The following is a 6,000-nucleotide window of genomic DNA, read 5'->3' as shown; positions in this document are numbered from 1 at the left end:
TCACAGGCTCTTTATCTAACAGTCTTTCTTCCTGCAGATAATTGTTGGCAGAAGGATACTCTTGTCAAATTTGTGTGCTGTATTTCTGAAAAAGTCTTGAATTGAGCCATTGTTCCCCCCTGAGATAGCCTGCATTTTTCACTGAACAGAGAGCAGGGTGTAAAAAGGCACCTTGTGTACAATTGTTGGCAAGGTTTGGAAGTGAATTAAAATCTCCAGAAAGTCTGGGCAGTGCTGTTCTGAGTAGCATTGAGCTCTTTGGAAGCAGAGTTAGCTCAGACATTCCAATGCTGTGAGGCAGTACTGGGGACACAGTTCTACCCTACAGTCTAATTCAGAGAGAGTAAGAAGGAACATGGATCTGGACCAACAGTTTTATGAAGACCTGGTAAAGATTCCCTTTCGCAGTGATCCAGTAATACTCATATTGCATTTTATGTACATTTATAAATATATATTCATACATGTATTTATATGTATATTACATTATGTATGTAATACTATCACATTCATATGTGTGTGTTCTCAGTCGGGGTGAGATGGAATTGTCTCTTTGAGTTACCAATGATGAAAATTACTCTTTAGGAGAACTGAAATATTGAATTTCTTGTAAGAAAATCAGCATCACTAAGTATTTTTTAGGGGGGACATAAGTTTAAAGTACATACTTTCCATTTTCTTTTTCGTCCTCTTTCCTTTATTAGGAGCCTTCTTGTACTATTAATTCATTTAGGCTGTTGACCTGGAATGATGTTTATTCTTTTCAGTCCATTTAAGTTAAAAGAAAAAAGGCATAATAGAAAAATGGTACTTGGGCATGAATGTGAATATTACCCATCCTTTTCTTAGAGTACTTTGCTTAAAGTAGATGCTTAATAACTATGTTTCTTAAATTGACTCATTTAGCATCAGAGAAGTCTCAGATCCTAAACTAATATTTATTTTGGTTATTCCATTTTCCATATGGTTTCATTACAGGGAGGTTAGAACAGAATCTCTCTTTCCTTCAATTTTAGGATTCTATTATACAATTTCCTCAGAGAGTCAACCATTTAAGGGCAGAACTTTTTTTTTTTTTAGGTTTTTTTTTTTTTTGCAAGGCAAACGGGGTTAAGTGGCTTGCCCAAGGCCACACAGCTAGGGCATTATTAAGTGTCTGAGGCCGGACTTGAACCCAGGGACTCCTGACTCCAAGGCCTGTGCTTTATCCACTGTGCCCCCTAGCCGCCCCAGGACAGAACTTTCTACAAGTTTCTGGAAAATCCGGTCTCAGACTCTACACTTAGTAGTTGTGTGATCCTGGACAAGTCACTTAACCTTGATTACCTGGAAAAAAAAACAAACAAAAGTTTCTATTAGAGGAAAATGATTTCCTAATTAGTAGAGGTAAAGGAAATGATTTCAAATCAACGTATGAGCCGCAGAGTGAGAACCATGAACAGTTTCCAAACTCCACTACTATCCTAGTCATGTCAAAAAAAAACTGAAAGCAAACAAAAAGCTCAACCCCCTTCCTCAAAAAAGGAGGCGCGGGGCCCCGGGGCCCACCGAAGCGCTCTCTCTGGATGAGGAGGAGGAGGAGGAGGATGGCAGCCAGCCCGCAGGGGGGTGTCCATCTGCCTTACCTGGGGGCCACACTTGGCTGACGTCAGAGAGCCTTGGGCCCTTGGGGTAAAAGCGGGCAGAAAGGGCAAAGCGAGTACGAGGGAGCATTATGGGGGTCCCGGTCCCTCGCCCGTGGGGCACTCCGCCCCGGCCGGGGTCTCCTCACCGTGACGCCGGGTGGGTGCAGTCCGGGATCTCCTTCGAGACCCCGCGATCCTTGACTCCGGGCGTCCCGGGGGGCCCTGCCGCGTGAACCCCACTTTAGGGGCCTGTCCTGGGGCAGCGTCTTCGCCCCCATCCCTCCCGGGGGGGGGGGTCCCCGGCCCTGCGGCCGGCCCGGGCTCCTCGCAGGATGCTGCAGGCCGGCCCCCCCTCGGCCCCCCAACCCCTGCGGTGGAGCCCGGGGGCGTCGGGGCCCCCGCCCGGGGCGGCCGCCGCCGAGTTCCGGGAAATCCCAGCCCCGGGGCGGGAGGAGGAGACCCTCGGGCCGGCCCCGCCCCGCCCCCAGCCCGCGCCCGCACCTCGGGGCGCGCACGCGCCTCGCTCACACCCGCCCCTCCCCCCCGGGCGGCCCCGGGGAAGCCCGGGAACGTGGGTGCCACATCGGGGCCCCGCGCACACTCACGGCCCCGCGCCCGCGCGCCCCCGCGCCCGCGCGCCCCCGCCGCAGGACCAGCATCGCTCCCGCCGGCCCGCCAGACGGCTCGTCCGGCCCGGCCCGGCCCGCGCCTCCCCGCCAGAGCCGTAGGTGCCCCCGCCCCGCCCGTGGGTGAGCGCGAGTGGGAGCGAGAGTACGAGCGCGAGCGTGTCCCCCGCGCCCGGGGCCCGCCGGCCGGGATGCGGGCTTCCTTCCGAGTGACGCGACCCCGCCCTCGCCGCGGGGGGCCGGTGCCCCCGACAACACGAGGTGGGGACGGGGGTCGGGGGGCGCCGCGGGGGGGGCGGAAGGCTGCCGGGCGGGCGCTGCCCGGGCCTCCGTGAATGTGGGCAGACCCACGAACGAACGCGGCTCCCGGCTCTAACGCATGTGGCTGTGTATGTGTGCATGTATGCGTGTGCATCTGTGAATGTAGAGAAATGTAGAGAAGCAAAAGTAAGAGACATAACGATAGACGTGTAGAAATAAAATATGTAAATATAAATAGATATATGTAAATAAAATAATAGCTATAGAAATATATAGAAATAAAAATAACAGACATAAATATAAATAAAATATATATATATATAAATATATATGTACACACACGTGTGTGTGTCTTCAGATACATACAAACATTTTCATTTCTGAGAGAGAAGTCCTCAATGTGAAATCCATAGTTTGGATAACATTCAGAGTGTAATTAAAAAGCAAGCTCAGGGAGGCTAGGTGGCGCAGTGGGCAGAGCACCAGCCCCGGAGTCAGGAGTACCTGGCTCCAGATCCCTGGGCAAGCCACTTAATTCCATTTGCCTTGCAAAAACATTAAAAAAAAAAAAAAAAAAAAAAGCAAGCTTGCTCTCTCACCCCAGTCCCATCTCCCCATACAATAAAGATCGTCAAACGTTTAGTTTGACCAGAGGTGATGAGATAGTATGATGAATGTTGTGGGGAGGGAAGAAAGGGAATAAATATGATTATGTTAGGAGAAACATTGATTTCAGACTTTTCAGTAACACTTGGATCATGGGTATCTCCCTTCTGTTTTATCTGGATGTGCCAGTGCCAGTTTTCTGAAAATTCCGGAAGCTGTCTTCCATTCAGCCTTTAGAAGGGTTGGACTGATCCCACCAAAGAATCTTGGCAATGTCTCTTCATGTCAAGACATCAGTGTAGAGTTGCTAAGTGTCCTAAGCCATTCTCTACTCAAAGGGACATGACAGGCAGATCATTCCATAGCCCACTAGAGCTAATGGATGGCCTGCTGTAATAATCTTATCCTAAATATAACATTCTACTATCATTTTCATTTTTTAAAAAGAGACTTTGATTTTGTAGTGCACCTCACTTTAGAGAAAGAATATGATCAGGATTATTCAGAGAAATGCATATTTACTAAGAGAACTGCCAAGGTTGTCCATTTATTGTACCAAAGAAGAATTCTCCTTTATAATCTGGAGACTTGCTACAGTTCACTGTCTTGACATCTTTGTCATGGGGCCATGAAATAGGTGAGACTGTACTAGAATAACATCCTTCCATTACTTCTGGTAACTTCTTAGATAGAACCTGAGATGTTGTTCCAAATTCTAGGGTATGGAGTGGCACTTTAACTTGTGCTTAGAGGTATTGGTGTGAAAATTTCGTAGTTACTTGAACACCTTTTTTTTTTTTCAAAATCCATAGTGACTATGAAATTTATATTACAAAAAAGCAATTAAAAAGAAAAATAAAAAAACAAACATACAGTGATGTATATAGAACAAGAAACCATAGCCCATGAAAGGATATATAGATATGGAGGTGCCAAAGGCAGACTATTTATTTCAGAATTGTTCAAAGAATCTAAGAAATTCAAGAAAGGGAAAAGAAAAAGATTGCTTGTACTCCTCAGTTTCCTCCTTAGGAAAAGGAATGAGTAGGATCTTTAAGGTTAGATTGAGTCCTGAGAATCTATGTCTTCCTCCTCCTTGTACCATATGTGTACCTATTCATGGCACTAGAATTTGGTCTAGTACCATTAATAATATAATTCAATTACAGTGTGAGCTATCCTGAGAAAAATCTCCATTATTTATAATATTTATGTAGGAAAAAAAAATGATCCTGGTTTTAAACATCTGAATTTAAAGACTTGAAACTTTCTGGGAGGTCAGGTGCTGTCCGTAGACAGATGCTTTTTAAAAAATGAGTCTTGTGAGTCACCTGGGTAGGGATGTCTGCTACCAAGGCAGATTTGCATCTTTTATTTTCTCGAACACTGAGCGGTTAAGTGACTTTACCAGTCACAATATGTCTCTGAGGCAGGACTTGCCTTAGAAGCCTGCACTGTCTCTATAATGTCATACTGCCTCTCTGGGTAGACAGTTATTGCAAAGATGGTGACTTTTAAGTGCATCTTATAAACTAATTACAGTTATTTTGACTTAAGGAATTTAAATGTCTTCCTACAATTTGAGCAGTAGATATTTTAAAGAAAAGTGTGGCTAGATTCTTTAAAGGTAGTTATGAAATGAGTTAAGAATATTTTAATATATCAATAATTAGTGATTAGTCTTTCATTCAATCTTTATATTTATACTTTTAATTCCATTTCTCTGAGAGGATAATTGATTCTGTGATTCCTTTCGTATAACTTAAGAGATGGAGATAGGGATTATCTCAATTCTGGTTGAATTAATTAGGAAAGTCACTGAATACTATTGGGACTCTGGGATATTAAAGGGTTGTCCTCTTAGGAGAACCTTAAGATCAGAGAGATATAGAAAGCTTAGTGGGCTTAATTTACTTTATTTATTTTATTTTATTTTTTTACATTGTAGTCCAGACCTGCACTGTGAGGGAATTACAAAGGTCTTCTTGGAGCATAAAAATGAGGACTAGGGATATCTTGCTGTTTCTTTTGTCATTGGAACCTAAATCAAGCTATGTCTACACACACACACACACACACACACACACACACACACACACACACACACATCACAAAAGGTCTGTAGATCTTCTCTGGTGGATCCACTTGACAGAATAGCTGTTTAGGTCCACATGTTAACATTTCATCATGAATTAAAATGATTATGCTAGAGCTTGACCCTGAAGAGTAAAGTTATTGGTACTCAAAGAAGAGAGGAAGTATCTGTTGGAAGTGAGTTAGGATGTAACATAGTACCATTGAAAAATTGTGCTTGAGAGTAATATAAAGGAGAGCTTAGTGATGGGGAAAGGAGGTGGGCTGGCCATGTAATGAGAACAAAAGATAAATAGCTTGTGTGTAGCATCAAGTCAAGAGATTTGGAAGAAGGGTTTCAACACTTTGCATGGGCTACTGAGAAAGCATTTACTGTAAGATATGGATAAGTATAATGAGTTGTAATCTACTTTGCTGGAGGACCTACATCAATGAGATGACAGATCCTTGAAATATTAAAGTATTAGGATCTGAAATGGAGAAAGGGGGGAGTTGAAATGCTTTCCTTTCCCCAATTGTGATTGTGATCCTCTATCTACCATTTTAGGTTTTGGGAAGGATAGAAGAGATGTAAAGAAAGATTGTTTCAGTTGTTTCTGGATTAGAATTCAGTTACCAAAAAGAAAGTTGAATTTGGATTACGTATTCAAATTATGTTCAAAATAATTTTCAGAAACAAGGCGTGAGAATCCTGGTAAGCTTGTGTTAATTCTATATGGAGAAACATAGCTGAAGTTCTCAGACTGAGATTCAACTGGGTGTAGAAGGAATGTCTGCCCTGGTCTCAC

The 6,000-nt window shown here is 44.0% G+C and overlaps 1 protein-coding gene across 2 annotated transcripts in view; it reads left to right on the top strand.

The window, feature by feature from the left end:
- The first annotated feature begins 366 nt into the window (after positions 1-366).
- Positions 367-6,000, top strand: part of PLCE1 (phospholipase C epsilon 1) — a 332,730-nt gene continuing 327,096 nt past the window's right edge. Inside the window, exon 1 of one of the 2 annotated variants that reach the window (XM_074233338.1) lies at positions 367-415. The gene's annotated coding sequence lies outside the window, so the exon portion shown is untranslated. Of the gene's footprint in view, positions 416-2,389; positions 2,513-6,000 lie in introns of those variants that run through there. The other variant, XM_074233336.1, reaches the window with a different exon arrangement.

The sequence above is a fragment of the Macrotis lagotis genome, chromosome 4 (assembly GCF_037893015.1).
Source record: "Macrotis lagotis isolate mMagLag1 chromosome 4, bilby.v1.9.chrom.fasta, whole genome shotgun sequence".
Lineage (NCBI taxonomy): Eukaryota > Metazoa > Chordata > Mammalia > Peramelemorphia > Peramelidae > Macrotis > Macrotis lagotis.
This window is presented reverse-complemented; position numbering and strand designations above follow the sequence as displayed.